Here is a 21,760-nt window from a genome sequence, read left to right on the forward strand (position 1 = left end):
GGATTTTATTTACTTAATTGAAAGAGAAAGAAAGAGGGAGAGAGCACAAGCAGGGGAGAGGAGCAGAGGGAGAGGGAAAAGCCAACTTCCTTGATGCGGGGCTTGATTCCAGGACCATGAGACCACGACCTGAGCTGAAGGCAGACACTTAACAGACTGAGCCTCCCAGGTGCCCATCAGTTGCTCTTTTAAACCACAGCTTTTTTCCCCTGTACTCCAAGGTGTCTGGAGCTGGTGTATTCTAGGGGCTTGGGGATTATTGTGGCAGTGAGCCCACTGGGGCACCTGGACCCTGCTCCTGTCTGCACTTAAAATGTGGAGGGGGAATGTAAAAGGTGGTGCTGGCTAGCCCCCGCTGAAGAGAGTTCCAATAGGCTCCCACCATTTAGAGGAGGGTTAGTTCCTTTTCATTGCTGTTGTACTTTTAAATTGCATCTTTTTTCTCTGTTTCAGGGCAACTGAATCTGCTCCTGTTTCTGCAGTACTGACTCTCCCTACCATAGTTTGCAGCATTGGGGGTGGGATTTTATTGTTAACATGTCTGTGCCTCCTTCTCTCCTGCCATTCTCAGTATGGTGCCTTTATCCTTTGTTTTACTGTTCAGTCAGCCCTCAGTTCTTCAGGAGGAATTGCTCTATATTTACTACATTTTCTTTCTTTTACCCATTGGTGGACACTTGGTTGACTTCCATGTCTTGGCTATTGTAAGTAATGCTGCAATAAAGATGGGTAGTGCAGATATCCAAAAGTAGGTTTTTTTCAGTCTCCATAACTATGTGATCCAATTCCTGTAATAAATCTCTCTTCTCTCTCTTCCTTTCTCCCTTCCTCCCTTTCTCACTCTCCCCATGTCATTATCTATATCCGTTTTATTCTGTTTCTGGGAGAACCTTGACCAATGCAGAATTTGGAACCAAGAGTGGTTCCAGAGGAATAGAAATTTAAGGATGTTTTCAGATTTCGTTCTGATGTTTCTGGAATTTGCTCTCTTATCTGACTAGATTTTAAGACACTAAAGGGGGCGCCTGGGTGGCTCAGTGGGTTAAGCCTCTGCCTTTGTCTTAGGTCATGGTCATGATCTCAGGGTCCTGGGATTGAGCTCCACATCAGGCTCTCTGCTCAGCAGGGAGCCTGCTTCCCCCTCTCTCTCTGCCTGCCTCTCTGTCTACTTGTGATCTCTCTCTGTCAGGTAAATAAATAAAATCTTTTTAAAAAAAGATGCTAATGACTCTATTTCTATTAGGACAGAGAACATTGATAGTCCATGGTGGGAACTATTCGTAGAGATAAGCAAAATCTCTGCATCAGATACTCCTAACCAACCACTCTTGAGAAGCAAAGAGCTGAGTGACTCAGAATATAATACTTTTAAACATTTTTTGAAAACCAATTGCTCCTAATGTTGCAGGACAGAGTGGAGAAAGAAAGGAATGAGGTCAGGGATTTGAATTCCCAGCTCAAATGCCCTGTAAATGACTTAGGAGCCTTATGTGTGCCTTGAAGGAGAGTCTTATCTCATAGCTTCAGCGTTGAAATTGCTGACACTCAAATATAGAACCTCACCTTGTAATTGGCTGAGTTACAACACAAGTTTAACTCTCAATCTTGCAGGATATCTTCTGTTAAAGTAGGGGCATTGATTGGGAAAGAATGGGATCCTGTAAATTGTGGTAAGGATGTGTAGGAAGATCTTGATGAAGCTAGGAGCATCGAGCTTCTAAATACTGAAGGATAGTCTTTGTTAGTGGAAGAGGTCTTCCCACTCCCAGTGGAACCAACCTGTCCAGCCCCAGGAAAAGTATTTCCCTCAACTACAGCAGAAGTGTCCTCCCTACCCTCTGTAGCGGCCACCTCCCTACGCACAGTGGTGTGGACCTCTCCACCTCTCTATGGGGATTAACACTGCATTGCTTGAGGAAATGGAAATGGCTTCCCCAGAGGCAGTTTCCATGCAAGACAATACTGAGACTTAGGATCCACTCTCATCACCCCCTCACTGCTTCTATAAATAGACTCAAGTCCCAGCAAGCCTCTGAAGATGTCGTATAAAACGTGATCCATGGGGTGGTGCACTCTACTTCAGATGAATTACTTGAGTTTTTTCAAGTAATTTATACATGCCTAAATCCAAGGAAATTGTGGGAATGTGTACTCAGAGTATGGAATAATGGTGGAAAGAATATAAAGTTGGATCAGTCCAAATTTATTGATACAGGCTTATGTTGGTTCAAACCTTGGGAGTTTCCTGGATGAAATTTGGAACTGGCTCCCATATACAGAGGGCCTGGAGAGACTGAAGTAGCAGACTGCTCTCTCTAGTTTTGGCAGGGGGTTGTTTTAATAAGCAAGGAAACTTACTTATGAGGCTTGTCTTGGATGGCTGCAAGAGGAGTAGGTCTCTGTACCCATCCACTAGAATCTTAAAAGTTTATATAGAGTTCTTAATGGAATTCAGTCACGTACACAGTCCAGATGGTCTTATCTCAAGGCTGCATCCTTAAAGTGGCATCTAGTGTGGGAATGGTGGGCAGAACATATATCCAAAGTACAGGGTAAGAAGCCTCTGATTGTCCAGGTACAGCTCGTGTTAACATCTTTTTTTTTTTTTTTCCTACCAAGAGCAACATAATTCCTTAGGCTAGGGGTTGGATCACTCAGACATTCCCTTGTGTCCTCATGTCATTTAATAAAGATGATACATGAGCAGAGTCATCAGATATGAACATACAACATTCTGTTTTGATAATGGCATAGAGGCCTCCTTGTTAAGCAGTAATAATGTCCCAAGACCATCCTATTTTGGAGGACAGTTTTTCTTATTACAAATATTTCAGGTTCAACAAAGATAGGTTTGCTGTCTATCATTTAAGTCTTATTGGGTGAATTTAATGAGGGCTTCTATGTGTGCTATAAGGTCCTCCAGGCCAATGGAGGGTATATAGACAAATGATTGTATTGGTAGAAAACAGAATGTGCTCATCCACTGACTGGATCCTACAGAAGCAGAAGAAATCTAAGGTTGAAAAGACAGATATTTAGTAGGAACTTGTATGGGAAGGTCTTCCCCTTCTATAAGAATTAACACTTGTGGCATGGACCTCAGATTTTAATGTGAGTGCAGCTTTAGGAATTTGACCTGGTTGTACATACCATACATGTTCGCAGGGGGAGGTAGGACTGGCAGGTGTGAAGAGGTGGACTGGGGGTGGGATCTGCCACAGCAGAATTCCCACCTTTACCACTATTTTAATGGTGCGTGTTCTGTTACAGGTATATTGTGTTTCAGTAGGTCCGGCTTGTACCAGGGCAATGAGATTACAGTGGAGATTGAATAATTCTCTGTGAACCAGGGGTGCAAAGTAATTTACCCATCTTGGTGGGATGTCCTATTGCAAACTCCAGTAGTTAACACCTTTCCCAGGCATGGTGGGGCATGGTATTCTCAGCAGCATAGCACACTGATCCATGGTAAGAATCTGGGCAATGGGTATCTCCTGTGATCCATACCTTTATACACTTTCATGGTGTTGGGTGTCTCAGAGGTCGGTTGATGGGCTATATTCTCAATCCATCCTTTAGTAGGAAGGAAAGTTCTTACCCTGATAATGTGTTCCTTAATGCTGTCTAGTCATATCTGATTCTGTGTACATTTTGGAATATGGCATTCTAGTCAAAGCCCTGGTAACATAACCAGTGTTTCCATTTGTGTCCCATTATAAGGAGAACAGGTTCTCATGGAACTTAGACAAATAACTATTATCATCATGGATGTAAGAATAATCACTAAGAGTTTCTGAATTCTAAAGAGATCAGGTAGGGAGAAAAAGACAAGTGTTTTATCATTATTGAAAAAGTTATATCTTGGTAAATTGCCAATAGTGTAAGAGAAAAGAGGAAAAGTTTATCTTAAATGTGTAAAACACACACAAAGAATGTTTTAAACAGAAAGTCATAAAAATCATAATCATTCTCTAGTCCCATATAATTTTTGATCTTTTGTTAGCAGTTTAGTGAGTTATCTAATTTTTTTTCCATTAGAGTTCTGTAAATTCTTAGTTCAGTGGAATGATCTTAGTTATCAAAAACCTTTACTTGTCAGATCCTTTTCCATGAATTTCCTTAAAGATAAAGTAGGTTTGCAGGAACACTTTTGCAAAGCATCAGAGTGAAACAACAACTGTCTGCAAATGACATAAGACTTACAAGTGGCTGTGCATAAAGATCTGATGAGAGTTCATTATAATGCATTTGACAAGAGAATTTGATTATTTCTGTGACATCATTTTTTTAAATATTTCATTTCTTTAAGTAATCTCTACACTCAACGTGCGGCTTGAACTCATGACCCGGAGATCAAGAGTTACATGCTCTTCTGGCTGAGCCAGCCAGGCACCCCACTGTAACATCACTTCTAAAATAACTAAAATTGTTATAGGAGGAGGTAGTTGAGAGGACGTGACTGCCAGTTGACCCACAAACTGGACCTGGACAATTAGCGGCTCCTAACCTGCTCCCCTATCGTTGGAATGTACATTCTGTTCACCATTCTCACAGTAGGAGCTGTTTTCAAGGATGCAACCTTGAGAGAGAAGTGTGGTAGGAGCTGTTTTCAAGGATGCAGCCTTGAGAGAGCAGTGTGGTAGGAGCTGTTTTCAAGGATGCAGCCTTGAGAGAGCAGTGTGTTGCTGAGTCCATCTGGAAGGAATATGTGAGTGATGCAGTTAACTAAATAAACTTGTAAGGCTCTGATGGTTGGTTGCAGAGATTTACTCATCCTTTGACTGCCCAGGACAAGTCTTACATGTAAGTTCCCTCGCTTATTAAAACTGCTACATACTAGTCTGGAATGGTCTTTTTCTTTGTTCTCTCCTAGTCCTCTGTGTATGGAGCCCATTTGTGAATAAACAGTTGGTCAGCCAGCCAGGAGACTGCAGAAATGGGTCTTGGGAAAGAGGCATCTGTGCGGGTGGGGAGTCCTGAATTGGCCATCAACCTGTGTGCTTGTGTGTGGGAGCAGTTGTATGTTAGATGCTTGATCACTGCTTAAGTACAGAGACTTCTAAAAATGCTTATTATTTTGATGTGCTTGTTTGAGAAACTTTTCACAGTGCATTGCAGCAAAGAAAGGAAACAGATTTCTTTCATGTTGAGCTGGTCTCTATTATAAGCATTTCAGCCCAATTAGAAGCTGAAGCTCCAGTTAGAAAGTTGGCAGAAGGGCCAAGGTAGAGAAGGATGTTATTCAGAGTTATCCACTACTCACCTAACTTTGGGGCTAGCAGACAAGGTAGGAGAGCAGAATACGAAGTTGGAGACCTTTGCATAGCCAGGAGGACACAAACTGCCATGGCTTAAAGTTTGAGTGCTTGTGACAAAGCCTGATTGAGACATTAAGAGGTGGAATCACTGGGAAATTGAGGAGAACAAAGTGGAGAATGTTGTGGTTGAGAATGAAACAGATGAATTTCTAAAATACCAACTGCTATTGAAGCTTCCTTCCCCAAAATGTAGTGTATAGTTTCCGTAAGATTATTCATCAAGGGCAAATACAAATCTTAAAAGTCTTCTCCAATTAATTACAATTTTGTGCATCTGATTTCTTGGGTTTAGTTCATGTGTCAACCAGTGGTCACATCCTCTCAATGACCTCTAACAGCTCACTGAGCAGAGATTCTACACGTAATGTAATTCTGCAGTGTGATGTAGCTTGGGAAATTAGGGCTTTAATTGGTTGGTTGGACCAAAAGATGTGAATTGGAAATGTCCCATCTCCCTTGGTTTAATGTAGAGGAAGGAGTTGAAAGGCTTAGAGATATCGGACTATTAGAGTGGATTTGTCATTTATGTTGTACTCATCCATACTGGGAGGGTCCAGAAGACCTACCTTTTACTAATACTATGGGAAATAATTTTGTGAGTGGAGCCCTAGCATCCTCAAAGAGCTCTGTGATTGCTCTTCTCTGTGGGCCAGACCTTATAGTGGGAACCACAGCCACTCAGTTGGAAAAACGAAATGTAATGGGAATAACTGGATCCTGGCGGCCAAGTTTTGGCACTCAAACACCAAAGGGAAGGTGGGTGTGGTTATTGTAATGGGCAGTATAATTGAAACAGCAGATTTTTCTGATTCATGCAGACTTATGGCACTAGCTAGCTATTGTGTTCTGAAAAGTGAGATAAATAGAAAACCTACTAGATTTTTATTTGATCTGTATAAACAGAAAAGTTTTAGGTCACATGAACGAAAGTCTAACTCAAATCCTAAAGCCAAGAATCACAGTTTTTCAATAAATTCCCACACTCAAGATAGTTTGTAGCCCCAGAACTCTTTTTTTTTTTAAAAGATTTTATTATTTGAAAGAGAGAAGAGAATGGGGGCGGGGTAAGCATGAGAGGAGGAAGGTGAGAGGGAGAAGCAAACCTTCTGCTGAGCAGGGAACCTGATGTGGAACTCAATCCCAGGACTCCAGGATCATGACCTGAGCTGAAGGCAGTCACTCAACCAAATGAGCCACCCAGGTGCCCAGGCCCACAACTCTTGAAGGAAGGAGAGGCCAGTTCCCTTGAGGAAGGACACCCGTACACTATTGAGAATTTATACTGTTAATCTGTTGTACAAAAGAAACTACAACCTTTTACTGAGGTAACTGCACATTGAATACAAGGAAATAATCAGACCTTTCAGGGACTGCTGGACACGGATTTGAACAGACACTAATTCTAGGAGGCCTGAAAGATTTCTGTGGCCCTGCAGTCAGAGTATAGGCTTATGGATATCAGGTGATCAATGGAGTTGTAGCTCAGGTCTATCTCACAGGGAGTCCCATGGGTCCTCAAACCCATTCTGTGATTATTTCCTCAGTTCCTGAATATATAACTGGAATAGAAACACATAACAGCTAGCAGAATCCCAGCTGTTTCCTGATCTATGGAGTGAGGGCTACTATGGTGGGAAAGACCAAGAAGAAGCCATTAGAACTGCTTCTACTTAGGAAAATAATAAATCAAAAATACTTCAGTAATAAATTTTTAAAAACTCCACATTCCTGGAGGGATTGCAGAGATTAGTGCCACCATGGAAGATTGAAAGATGCAGGAGTGGTGATTTCTACCACATCCCCCTTCAGCTCTTCTGTATCTTTGATCTATGCAGAAGACAGGTAGAGAATGACAATGGATTATTTTAAGCCTAACTAGGTAGTGGCTCCATTTGCAGGTGCTGTACCAGATGTGGTATCATTGCTTGAGCAAATTAAGATTATGTGGTACATGGCATGCAGCTATTGATTTGGCAGATGCACTTTTCCCCCCCATACCTGTCCATAAGATCCACCAGAAGCAGTCTGCTTTCAGCTGGCAAGACCAGCAATGTACCTTCACTGTCTTACTTCAGGGGTAAATCAGCTGTCTAGCTCTATGTTGTGATGTAGTTTGCAGGGAATGTGATTGCCTTTCCCTTTCACAAGATGTCACACTGTTTCATTGTACTGATGACATTATGGTAATTGGACCTAGTGAGTGAGAATTCGCAACTGATCTAAACTTATTGGTGATACAGTTGTGCTCAGAGGGTGGGAAATAGATAGAACTAAAATTCAGGGGTCTTCTGTCTGAAATTTCTAGGGCTCCAGTGGTGTGGGGCACCAATGCTGAGACATCCAAGATGAAGTATAAATTGTATTTGGTCCCTTTTACAACCAAGAAGGAGGCACAGTGCCTAGTGGGCCTCTTTGAATTTTGGAAGGAACATATTCATTTGGGTGTGTTACTCTAGCCTATTTACTGAGTGACCTGGAAAGTTGCTAGTTTTGACTGAAATCTAGAACAAGAGAAGGCTTAGCAGCAGTCCAGTCTACTTAGCAAGGTGTACTGCACTTGGGCCATATGATCCAGAAGATCCAATAGGTGCTTGAAGTGTTAGTGACAGAGATGGTGTTTGAAGACTTTGGTAGACTTCTCTAGGTGAATCGCAGTGTAGTCCTTTAGGATTTTGGAGCAAGACCCTGTCATCATCTGGAAATAGCTCCCCTTTTGAGAAACTGCTCCGACCTGCTACTGGGCCTGAGACTGAACACTTGACCATGGGCCACCAAGTTACCACATGACCTTAGTTGCCTTTCATGAACTTGAGTGTTGTCTGACCCAGCAAGCCTTAAAGCTGGGTATGCAAAACAATGCTCCATCATCAAATGGAAGTGGTATATATGTGATCAGGCCCAGATGGGCCCTAAAGACACAAGTTACATGAAAAAGTGGCCCAAATTCCCATGGTCCTCACTCCTGCTATACTGCTTTCTTCCTCCCAGCCTGTATCTGTTGCTTCATGCGGTAGTTCCCTACAATCAATTGGCAGGAAGAAAAGACTTGGACCTGGTTTATAGATAGTTCTGCATGGTATGCAGGTACTGCTCAAAAATGGACAGCTGCAGCACTGTGGCTCCTCTCTGGGACATCCCTGAATGACACTGGTGAAGGGGCAGAACTTCAGGTAGTACCTCTAAAGGTACTTATGTTGGAAAGACAAATGACCAGACATGTGATTATATACCAGTTCCTGGGCTGTGGCCAAGGGCTAGGGATTTGGAAAGAACATGATTAAAGAATTGGTGATAAAGAAATTTAGGAACAAGGCATGTGGATAGACCTGTCTGAATGGGCAAAAGATGTGAAGATATTTATAGCCTGTGTGAATGCTCACCAATGGTTTGGTTACCTCACCAGAGGAATATTTTAATGATCAAGCGGGTAGGATGGCCCATTCTGTAGATACCATTCACCGCTTTTTCCAGCTGCTTCTGTCATTTCCAGTGGACTCATGAGCAAAGTGGCTGTGGTGGCGGGATGGTAGTTATACATAGGCGCAGTGACATGGACTTCCACTAATCAAGTCCAGCGTGGCTATGGCTAACAATGGGTGTGCAGTCTATCAACAGTAGAGACCAGATCTGAGCCCCTGATATGGTATCATTCCCTGGTATAATTAGCCAGTTACTTGGTGGCAGGTTGATTACCTTGGACTGCTCCCATCATGGAAGGGGCAGCATTTGTCCTTACTGGAAAAGACATACTAGATACAGATTGCCTACCCTGCATGCAGTGCTTCCTCCAAAACTACCATCTGTGGACTTAAGGAATGCCTTATCCACCATTGTGGTATTTCACAGAGCATTGCCTGCAGATCAAGGAACTCACTTCGCAGGAAAAGAAGTATGACACTGGGCTCATACTTACGGAATTCACTGGTCTTACTATATTCCCTATCTTTTTTTAAAGATCTTTTTAAAAAATATTTTATTTATTTATTTTTGGGGGGAGGGGCAGAGGGAAGAGGGGGAAGCAGGCTTCCCACCAGCAAGGGGCTTGACATGGGGCTCCATCCCAGGGCCCCGGGATCATGACCTGAGCTGAAGGCAGGTGCTTAATGGACTCAGCCACCCAGGCACCCATATTCCCTATAATCTTGAAGCAGCTTGCTTAATATAACAATGGAATGACCTTTTTAATATTTAGTTATAGTACCAGCTAGGTGGCAATACCTTGCATGCCCAGGGCAGGGTTCTCCAGAAAACTGTAGATGCTCTGAATAAGTGTCTAGTATATGGTGCTGTTTTTCCAATAGCCAGGATTCACAGGTCCAGGAATCAAGGGGTAGAAATGAAAGTTCACCACTCATTATTATCATGATGACTGACTACCAAAATTTTTGCTTCCCGTTCTCATGATACTGTGTTCTGCTGGCCTAGAGATTTTGGTGTTAAGAGGGAGGAAAGCTTTTATTGGGAGACAACAATGATTCCAACGAGCTGAAGGTTAAGACTGCCACCTGGCTACTTTGGGCTCCTCATGCCTCTGAATCAATAGACGAAGAAAGGAGTTATGGCATTGCCTGGGGTGATTGTTTTTGATTATCAAGGGGAAATTGGATTACTACTACACAAGGGAACTTAGGATAAGTATGTCTGGAATACAGTCAGTCTCTTAGGATGTCTCTTAGTATAACCATGCCTTATGATTAAAGTCAGTGGAAGGCAGAGGATCATAGGGGAAGAGAGAAAAAAATGAAACAAGATGAAACCAGAGAGGGAGACAAACCAGAAGAGACTCTTAATCTCAGGAAACAGGGTTGCTGGAAGGGAGTAGGGTGGGAGAGATGGGGGTTCTGGGAAATGGACATTGGGGAGGGTATGTGCTATGGTGAGCATTGTGAATTGTGTAAGACTGATGAATCACAGACCTGTACCCCTGAAACAAATAATACATTTTATGTTAATTTTAAAAACCCCACAAGCTAAAGAAGGTTACCCAAAGCCCAATATTTAGATACACTTTGAAATATGTGAGAAACAACCAGTAAGTCTGGTAAATTTTAATATTTGTTCATAGATATAGTCATTCTATAGTACAAGTATTAAAACATGTATGAAGCTGATAAAAGAATTCAGGATAGAATAGTGGTTACTTCTGGGAAGGAAGGAGAGAGGAAGGGAATGATATCAGAATAAACAGGGCTTCATATATGCAGGGTTTTTTTTGGTTAAAGAATGGATTTGAGACAAACAAGGAAATGTTAAAATTTAATAAGGCTATTTGGTGGATGTGTGAGATTTTTTGTTGTATTCTGAGTTTTCTTTTTTTTTTTTTTAATTTGACAGAGATCACAAGTAGGCAGAGTCAGGCAGAGAGAGCAGGAGGAAGCAGGCACCCGCTGAGCAGAGAGCCCAATGCATGCAGGGCTCTATCCTAGGACCCTGGGATCATGACCTGAGCCAATGGCAGAGGCTTTAACCCACTGAGCCCACCCAGGCACCCCTGTATTCTGAATTTCTGATTGTATTATATTCTGTATGCATATTGTTGTAAACGTTTGTAATAAATATTGTTTCATAAAAACAGGTTAAAAAAAAAAGTGAAGCCAATGGAAAACTACAACAAACCAATCCAGGCAGGACTACTAATGGCCCACACCCTTCAGGAATGAAAGAGTTACCCTGCCTGCTAAAGAACAATGACCAGCTGAGGTAAGTGTTCATTGAAGGCAAAGGGAATACTGAATGGGTATTAGAAGACCTTCTTCTAATATTTATTTATACCACCTATTTATAGGTGGTATAAATACCACCTACAACCACATGACAAGTTACAGAAATGACTCTAATAGTGATGAATATTTCCTCATTTTATCATAAACATATTTGTGTGCATATATACACGTAAAGAAGCAAATATCTTTGTTTCTTATTCCATTATCATGAATTGACTTTATATTAGTTTTTAAGTATTGCTAATTTTACATCATAGTATTTAAGCTACAGGATATCAGAAGGGTAAACACCACTCAAGGACTCTACCTCATCTTCTGGAGAAGGGATTAATACATGTTCAGTTAAATGCAGGAGAGCTGTGTCCTGTTTGGTAGAATTCTGACCTTGTTTATTGTCTTTATTTGGAGATTAAGTATAGTTTAAAGAGATATGTGTTGGTGCCAAATTGACAGGTGGTGAACTTATGTTAGTTTTATGTATCATCATAACAGGGCTACAGGATACTCTGTTGGTAAAACATTATTTCTGGGTGTGTCTATGTGGATGTTTCCAGAGTAATTAACATATGAATTGGTAGACTGAGTAAAGACCACCCTCTCTAATGTGGGTGGGCATCATCCAATCCATTGAAGGCCTAAATAGAACAGTCAGAGGAAGGGCAAATTTAATCTTTGCTTCAGTTTTGCTTGAGTTGGAATATCCTTCTTCCCTTGCCCTTCTAGATTGCCACTCCTGGCTCTTGCGCCTTTAGACTCAGACTGGAATTTACACAGGTGGCCCCTCATTTCTCAGCCCCTTAGATTCAGACTGAATTACAGCTTTCCTAGTTCTCCAGCTTGTAAATGGCAGATCTTGGGATTTTTTGGCCTCAATAATCACATGAGCTAATTTGTATAGTAAGTCCCCTCATCTATATAGCTGTATATATATCTATAGCTCTCTATCAATCCATCCATCCTATTGGTTCTGTTTCTATGGAGAACCCTGAATAATACAATATGGAATCTAAAACAATCAAATTCATAGCAGAGAATAGAATGGTTGTTGCCAGGGGCTGGGGTGAGGGGGAATGGAGATATGGGAAAAGAGTACAAAGTTTCAGTTATGTATGATAAATAAGTCCTAGAGACCTAATGTCTAGCATAATGACTAGTTAGAAATACTATATTACAAACTTGAGATTTGCTAAGAGGTTTTCTTGCCACACACAAAAAAGGTAATTACATTAGGTGATGGATATGGTAATTACCTTGATGGTAGTGATCATTTTACAATGTATACATTTATCAAAACATAAAATTGTAGGGATACCTGGGTGGCTTAGTCGTTGGATGGCTGCCTTTGGCTCAGGTCACCATCCCAGAGTCCTGGGATTGGGCTGCCTGCTCAACAGGAGGCCTGCTTCTCTCACTCTCCCTCCCGCTCCCCCTACTTGTGTTCCCTCTCTAGCTCTGTCTCTCTCTGTCAAATAAATAAAATCTTAAACAACAACAACAACATCAAATTGTATACCTTAAATATATACAATTTCTATTTGTCAGCTATACCTTATTAAACCCGAAACAAACAAGGATAAAAACATCCAGGTCAGAAGGAAAGAAGTAAAACATTATTTACTTTCAGAAGACATAGTTTTCTATATAAGAAGTCCTAAGGAATCTACACAGAAAAAACTATTAGAACTAATAAATGAGTTTAGAAACATTGCGGATACAAGATCAATATGAAAATCAGTTGTATTTCTAAATACTAGTAATTAACAATCCAGAAATGAATTAAAGAAAGTAATTTTATTTATAATAGCATCAAAAAGAAGTATTAGGAACAACCAAGGAAAGGCATGACTTTTACACTGAAAATTACAAAACATTATTGGGTGAAATTAAATTAATGGAAATATATTCTATGTTTATAGATTGGAGGGCTTAATATTGTTAAGATGGTAATACTACCCAAAATGATCTTCTGAAAAAAAAATGATCTGATTCAATGTAATTGCTATCAAAATTTCAGATGCCTGTTTTCCCCTAACATTGGTCTGATTTAAAATTCATATGGAAATTCAAGGAACCTGTTAAGAGCTAAAAGAATCTTGAAAAAGAGCAACAAAGTTGGAGGACTCATTTCCCTGTTTCATAATTTACTACAATGGTACAGTAATCAGAGCAGTGTAATTTTGTCACAAAGATAGTTATATAGATCAGTGGGATATAGTTGAGAGTCCAGAAATAAACCAGTATGTCTTGATTTTCAGTAAAGATGCTAAGACAATCAATGGAAAAAGAACAGTCTTGTTAACAAATCTTTCTGGGAAAACTATACCCGTCCCACACTACATATGTGAATTAACTCAGTGTATCAAAGAACCTGTATGTAAGAACTGGAACTGCAAAATTATTACAAGAAGGCATAGGCGTTTTTGTATTTTTTGGTAAATACCCAGTAGTGCAATAACTAGATTGTAGGATAGTTTTATTTTTGAGGACCCTCTACTTTCTTCCACAGTTGATGCACCAGTTTGCCTTTCTACCAACAGTGCAGGAGGATTCCTTTTTCTCCACATCTCGCTGATACTTCTTTCTTGTGGTTTTGAGTTTAGCCATTCTCACAGGTGTGAGCCGATATTTCACTGTAGTTTTAATTTATATTTCTTTGATGGTGAAATAGGTGGTAGAGTTTAAGGAGTGCACTTGTGAGATGAGCAGTGCGTGTTGTATGGAATTGCTGAATCACTATATTGTACACCTGAAACTAATATAATGCTGTGTGTTAATTATGCTGGAAGTAAAATAAAAACAATTTTAAAAAGTGAGTGTGCATCTTCTTATACTTAGATGAGGTCATGGCTCTTTAGGTATGATATCTAAAGGAAAAACAACAGAAGAAAATATAAACTATGCCTTATCAAAATTAAAAGAAATTCTTTGCTTCAAATGACACTTAATAAAATAAAATTTTATTCATTAAAAATTCATTTTTAATAAAATGAAAAGCAAATCCACAAAAAGAATATATTTGCATCATATATCTGATTAGGATCTAGTATCTAGAATGTGTGAACTCTTTAACATTCATTTAAGAGTTCTTTAAGCTCAAAAAGACATACAACTCAGGGCACCTGGGTAGCTTAGTCAGTTAAGTGTCCGACACTGGATTTTGGCTCAGGTCTTGATCTCAGGGTCATGAGTTCAGGCTCTACATAGGGCTCCATGCCGGGTGTGGAGCCCACAAAAAAAAATGGGGGCCTACAATCCAACTTAAAAATGGACAAAGGGTTTGAGTGGACATTTCTCCAAAGATATATGAATGACCAATAAGCAAAAAGATGGTCACCATCATCAGTTGTTAGAGAATACAAGTCAAAACAACGAGATTCCATTTCACACACAGCAGTATGTCTATATTAAAAAAAGATAGGGAGGGCGCCTGGGTGGCTCAGTGGGTTAAGCCGCTGCCTTCGGCTCAGGTCATGATCTCAGGGTCCTGGGATCGAGTCCCACATGGGGCTCTCTGCTCAGCAGGGAGCCTGCTTCCTCCTCTCTCTCTCTCTGCCTGCCTCTCCAACTACTTGTGATTTCTCTCTGTCAAATAAATAAATAAAATCTTAAAAAAAAAATAAAAAAAGATAGGGACTCATGGGTGATTTAGTCAGTTAAGCATCTGACTCTTGATCTCAGTGCTCAGGTCTTAATCTCAGGGTTGTGAGTTCAAGCCCTGTGTTGGGCTCCATGGGCGGGGGCAGCGTGGAGCCTACTTAAAAAAAAAAAAAAGACAGACAATAACAAATGATGACACAGTTAAATTGGAATCCTCCCACATTGCTAGTAGGAATGGAAAATGGTGCAGCTGCTATGTGAAACAAAACATTAAAAGGTTAAGCACTGAGTTAACATAGAGGAATTCCACTCCTAGGTTATATATCCAAGAGAACTGAAACAATGTTCACACAAAAAATCATGCACAAATATTCATAGCAGCATTCCTGATAATAGCAAAAAATGTCAATTAATGGGTAAATGTGACATATCCATACAGTGGAATATTGTTCAGACATTTAAAGCAGTGAAGTACTGATGTATGATATAACATGAATGAACATTAACATTATGCTACATGAAAGAAGCCAGTCACAAAGGACCATATATCTTATAATTTTATTTCTATGAAGTGCCTATCATAGAGAAAAACATGGAAAGTAGATTATTGGCTGCATAGGAATATAGTGGGGAGCATGGTGGGCAGGAGAATACCCGTTGGTGTAGATTTTCTTTTAAAGGAGATGAATGTATTTTAAAATTAATTGTAATAATAGTTACACAACTCCAAAAACATACTAATTCACAAATGCACACTTTATGAGTTTGGATTTTATAGTATCTAAATTATATCAATAAAATGTTCCTGTAACAGGAACCCCAGGACCATATCACTTGATTGGTGAATTCTACTAATCATTTAAAGAAATTGATTATATCAATTTTATATAAACTCCTCAAAAAATAAAGGAACAGTTTCAGCTTTATTCTATGAGACCAGTATTACCTTGATACCTTGATGCCAAAAATTCCCAAACACTTAACAAAAATATAAAACTACAGAACAATATTCCTTATAAATATATATGTAAAAATACACATCAAAACAGTTCCCTTGTATTCCTAGTTTACTACGACTCTAAAAAATAGCTTTACTGAAATTCACATATAGGTGTTAAGTTTTCACAAGAATTGATACTATTTTTTCCTTTAGCCTGTTAATATAATGAATCACATTGATATTTAAATATTGAACAAACCTTACATAGTTGGAAGAAACTGGTCCTGGTATATAATTATTTTTATACATTTTTGGGTTCAGTTTGTTATTTTTTGGGGTAAATTTTTTGTGAATGTAGTATAACCACACAATGGAATAATATGAATATTAATAATATGAATAATATTCAGCCACAAAAAGTAGTGCTGTATTGATACATGCTACATGGCTGAAGCTTAAAAAAGAGTGTTAAGCAAAACAAGCCAGTCTTAAAAGATCATGCTTTCATACGATTCAATTCATATAAAATATCCAGGATAGAGAAATCTATAGTCACAGAAGATTAGTGGTGGCTTAAGGTTTGGAAAGATGAGGGTAATTAAATTGTACAGGGTTCCTTTTAGAGGTGATGAAAATGTTCTAAAATTGACTGTGGTGCTACTTGCCCATATCTGTAAATACAGTAAAAATACAAAACAAAACCTACTGAGTTGTACACTTTAAATGTGTAAATTGTGGTGGCATGTGAATTATAATTCATAAATCTGTTTTAAAAAAGAAGGAACAACAACAACAACAATAAAGAATGAACAGATTACTGGATAGTGTCATCAGCAAGAGAGCAGAATAGGAAGCCCCAGTACCTCCTTCCTCCACACAAACACCAACTTAACTACAAGACGCGGACCAGTTGCCTTTGTAAGAAATCAAGACACCAGTTAAGAGGTTCCAGCACTCCAGGTGCGCAAGAAGCCCACTGCTTCAAAGCCGGGTAGAAAAATTTGTAGTACTCGCTCACTAGAGACCCTCCCCCCAGCACAGTACGCATGACTGAGAGAAAACTCCCAACCCCCTACTTTTCCCTTTGGAGGGAAAGAGGAGAGTAGAAAACATATGCAGTATTCTGACTTTTGGGGGTGTTCCCTGAGAGACTGCTTTTACCTTGCCTTAACTCTAAAATGGTTTCAGTTTGGAAGTATTTGAGAACAAGGAAAATTAACATGGACCAAAGTCTGCAGACACTAGATGGTGCTCCAGTACTGTGGCTTAGTATAATATTAAAGAGCTCGCCCTATCGCAAACAGACACCAGAGGGAGCTTGCGAATAGACATTGTCAAATCTCTTAAATTAGGAATTTACATACAAGCCCGGAGAGAGTGTATTCCCAGAAAAAGCTTTAGGGGTTTACTGAATCTGTAGCTGAGTGATTGGAGAAAGTCTTCACTATACAAAACCAGACCGCTAGAACTGGGAGAGTTGGCTGATTTTTCAAATACCAAAGACCCAGTAGAACATGACAAGGTATACAAAGAAACAGGGAAACATGGCTCAAAGGAACAAATTAAATATCCTGAAGCCATTCCTAGAATAATAAATATATATGAATTACCGGGCAACGGATTCAAAATACTGCCATAATATGAATTCTCAATGAATTAAAAGACAGTGCAGACAAAATCAGGGAGGAAATTCATGAGTAAATTAGAATATCAAGAAAAAGTTAGAAATTATGAAGAAGAAACATAAAATTCTGGAACTGAAGAATGCAATTACTGAACTGAAAAAGTCACTAGAGAGGTTCAACAGTAGACTTGACCAGTTAGAAGAATCAATGAATTCAAAGACTTCAAAATTACCAAGATAGAGGAGGAAAAAAAGAATGAAAAAACTGAACAGAGTTTAAGAAACACTATCAAGGAGAACAACATATGCATTTGGAAGTTTCAGAAGGAGAAGAAAGAGAAAAAGGGACAGAGAATCTATTTGAAGAACTAATGACTGAAAATTCTCCAAATCTGAGGAGAAATGAACACATGAATTCAAGAACCTCATAAAACTCCAACTAGGATAAGTATAAGGAGATATACACCAAGACACATTTAAGCAAACTGTCAAAGTTCACAGACAAAAAGAATAATTGAAAGCAGCAATGACAACTTGTAATATACAAGTGAACTTCTATTAAAATTATTAGGGGATTTCTCAGCAGAAGCTTTGCAGGCTAGAAGGAAGTGTAGTGGCATATTCAATTCAAAGAAAAAAACCCTGCTATCTTAGAACACTATTTCCAGCAAAACTGACCTTCAGAAAAAATAAAGAAGAAATTGGGATTTTGTTAGATAAAAGCTGAGGGAATTTATTACCACTACATCTGCCCTACAAGAAATACTGAAGGGATTCCTTCAAGTTGAGGTTAAAGAATGATAAACAACAACACAAAACCATAAGAAAATATAAAACTCCCTGGTAAATATAAGGGCGCCTGGGTGGCTCAGTTGTTAAGTGTCTGCTCAGGTCATGATCCTCAGGTCAGGTACTGAGATGGAGCCCCGCATTGCGCTCCCTGCTCAGCGGGAAGCCTGCTTCTCCCTCGCCCACTCCTCCTCCTTGTGTTCCCTCTCTCTCTGTCAAATAAATAAATAACATCTTAAAAAAATAAAGGTAAATATATACAGAAATAATGTTATAATATTCTAAGTACACACATCATTTTAAAAACTAGTAAGCAATTTTTTAAAAAGCATAAAAAGTAGTTATACATCTATGTTAATGGATACATGGTATAAAAGGGTAATTTGTGTAATAAATAACATGAATTTGAGGGGACAGAGATTTAAAGAATTAGTGTTCCTTTGTGTGATTGGATTTAATTTGTTTTTGGTTTAAAATAGATTGTTATTACTTTAAGATGTTTCATGTAATTGTAATAATAATAACAAAATATCTATAGACTATACACAAGATAAATGAGAAGGGACTCAAAACATGTTATGACAAAAATTCAACAAACACATAGACAACAAGAAAAGAGGGACAAAATACTACAAGACATACAGAAAAATGAACAAAGTGGAAATCATTTTTCACTATCAGTAATTACTTTAAATGTAAATTAATTGAACACCTCAGTTAAAGGACATGGATTGGCTGAATGGATGACAACAAAGTCTAACCAGATGCCGTCTACAAGACATTCATGTTAGACTAAAAATGAAAGGATGGGAAAGATATTCCATGGAAACAGGAATATAAAGAGAATAGGGATGGCCATACTTATATTAGATAAAATAAACTTTGAGACAATAATTGTTAAGAGACAAAAAAGGATATTAAATATAAAAGGGTCAGTTATCCAGGAGGATATAATGATTATAAATATGTGCGTCTAATATCAGAGCTTCCAAATATATGAAGGAAACACTGACAAAATCAAAAGGAGAAGCAATAACAATAGGAGATTTATATACCTCAATATCAGTTATTGGTAGAAAAACCAGACAGAAAATCAGTAAAGAAGCAGAGGACGGGACCAACACTGTAGACCACATATACCTAGCAGATGTATATAGAACATTTCATTTAACAGCAGCAGAATATGTATTATTCTCAACATAAACATAAACATAAACATAAACATTCAGATTACATCACAAAACAGTTCTTAACAAATTTAAGAAGATTGGATTCATACAAAGAATCTTTGACCCTAATAGAATGAAATCAGAGATCAAAAGCAAGAAACAAGAAAATCTACAAAAGTGGGAGGGAGGAGTCAAGATGGCGGAGAAGTAGCAGGCTGAAACTACTTCAGCTAACAGGAGATCAGCTAGATAGCTTATCTAAAGATTGCAAACACCTACAAATCCAACGGCAGATTGATGAGAAGAAGAACAGCAATTCTAGAACAGAAAATCAACCACTTTCTGAAAGGTAGGACTGGCGGAGTAGTGAATCCAAAGCGACGGGAAGATAGACCCCGGGGGGAGGGGCCGGCTCCCGGCAAGCGGCGGAGCAGTGGAGCACAAAATCAGGACTTTTAAAAGTCTGTTCCGCTGAGGGACATCGCTCGAGAGGCTAAACCGGAGTGAAGCCCACATAGGGTCAGCGTGGCCTCAGGTCCCGCAGGGTCACAGAAGGATCGGGGGTGTCTGAGTGTCACAGAGCTTACAGGTATTAGAACGGGGAAGTCGGCTACAGGGACAGAGCTGAGTGAGCTCCCAGCTCGGGGTTACCTTGAACAGGGCCGCAGGCTCGGTGAGCTTGGAGTGCGGCCAGAGACCACGGAAACGGGAGTAACTGGGCGCTGTTCTCTGAGGGGGCACTGAAGAGTGGGGCCCCGGGATCTTGGCTCCTCCAGGCCAGAGACCAGGAGGCCACCATTTTTATTCCCGTCCTCCGGAACTCTATGGAAAGCGCTCAGGGAACAAAAGTTCCGGAAAGCAAACCTGAGCTCTATGGAAAGCGCTCAGGGAACAAAAGTTCCGGAAAGCAAACCTGAGCGGCTTACTCAGCCCAGCCCCTGGTAAGGGCGGTGCAATTCGGCCTGGGGCAAACATGCTTGAGAATCACTACACCAGGCCCCTCCCCCAGAAGATCAACAAGAAATCAAGCCAGGACCAAGTTCACCTACCAAGGAGTGCAGTTTCAATACCAAGGAGAGCAGCGGAATTCCAGAGGAGAAAGCAAAGCATGGAACTCACGGCTTTCTCCCCGTGATTCTTTAGTCTTGCAGTTAATTTATTTTTTTTTCTTTTTCAATTTTTATTTCTTCTTCTGCTAATTTGTTTTAGCTTCTACGCTTTTCTTTTTTAAAGTTTTTTTAACTAGTTTATCTACTATATATATATATTTTTCTTTTTTATACTTTTTCTTTATTCATTTTCTTTTTTTAATTGTTTCTTTTCTTTGCTTTTTTTTTCTTTCCTTCTGAACCCCTTTTAATCCCCTTTCTCCCCCCTCGTGATTTGGGATCTCTTCTGATTTGGTTAAAGCATATGTTCCTGGGGTTGTTGCCACCCTTTGAGTATTTTACTTGCTCCTTCATATACTCTTATCTGGACAAAATGACAAGGCGGAAAAATTCACCACAAAAAAAGAACAAGAGGCAGTACCATAGGCTAGGGACCTAATCAATACGGACATTGGTAATATGTCAGATCTAGAGTTCAGAATGACGATTCTCAAGGTTCTAGCCGGGCTCAAAAAAGGCATGGAAGTTATTGGAGAAACCCTCTCAGGAGATATAAAAGACCTTTCTGGAGAAATAAAAGAACTAAAATCTAACCAAGTTGAAATAAAAAAAGCTATTAATGAGGTACAATCAAAAATGGAAGCTCTCGCTGCTAGGATAAATGAGGCAGAAGAAAGAATTAGCGATATAGAAGACCAAGTGACAGAGAATAAAGAAGCTGAGAAAAAGAGGGACAAACAGCTACTGGACCACGAGGGGAGAATTCGAGAGATAAGTGACACCATAAGATGAACCAACATTAGAATAATTGGGATTCCAGAAGAAGAAGAAAGAGAGAGGGGAGCAGAAGGTATACTGGAGAGAATTATTGGGGAGAATTTCCCCAATATGGCAAAGGGAACGAGCATCAAAATTCAGGAGGTTCAGAGAACGCCCCTCAAAATCAATAAGAATAGGCCCACACCCCATCACCTAATAGTAAATTTACAAGTCTCAGTGACAAAGAGAAAATCCTGAAAGCAGCCTGGGAAACGAAGTCTGTAACATACAATGGTAAAAATATTAGATTGGCAGCAGACTTATCCACAGAGACCTGGCAGGCCAGAAAGAGCTGGCATGATATATTCAGAGCACTAAACGAGAAGAACATGCACCAAGAATACTATATCCAGCTAGGCTATCATTGAAAATAGAAGGAGAGATAAAAAGCTTCCAGGACAAACAAAAACTGAAAGAATTTGCAAACACCAAACCAGCTCTACAGAAAATATTGAAAGGGGTCCTCTAAGCAAAGAGAGAGCCTAAAAGTAGTAGATCAGAAAGGAACAGAGACAATATACAGTAACAGTCACCTTAGAGGAAATGTGATGGCACTAAATTCATATCTCTCAATAGTTACCCTGAATGTGAATGGGCTAAATGCCCCAATCAAATGACACCGGGTATCAGAATGGATAAAAAAACAAAACCCATCTATGTGTTGCCTACAAG

General features: G+C 39.6%; 1 long non-coding RNA gene across 1 annotated transcript in view; it reads left to right on the forward strand.

The window, feature by feature from the left end:
- Window positions 1-21,760, forward strand: part of LOC309856129 — a 76,200-nt gene that overhangs the window by 27,977 nt on the left and 26,463 nt on the right. The window contains exon 5 of the long non-coding RNA XR_014307075.1: window positions 10,894-11,018. This is a non-coding gene — a long non-coding RNA (uncharacterized lncRNA). The remainder of the gene's footprint in view (window positions 1-10,893; window positions 11,019-21,760) is intronic.

Source organism: Mustela nivalis (genome assembly GCF_964662115.1).
Source record: "Mustela nivalis genome assembly, chromosome: X".
Classification (NCBI taxonomy): Eukaryota; Metazoa; Chordata; class Mammalia; order Carnivora; family Mustelidae; genus Mustela; species Mustela nivalis.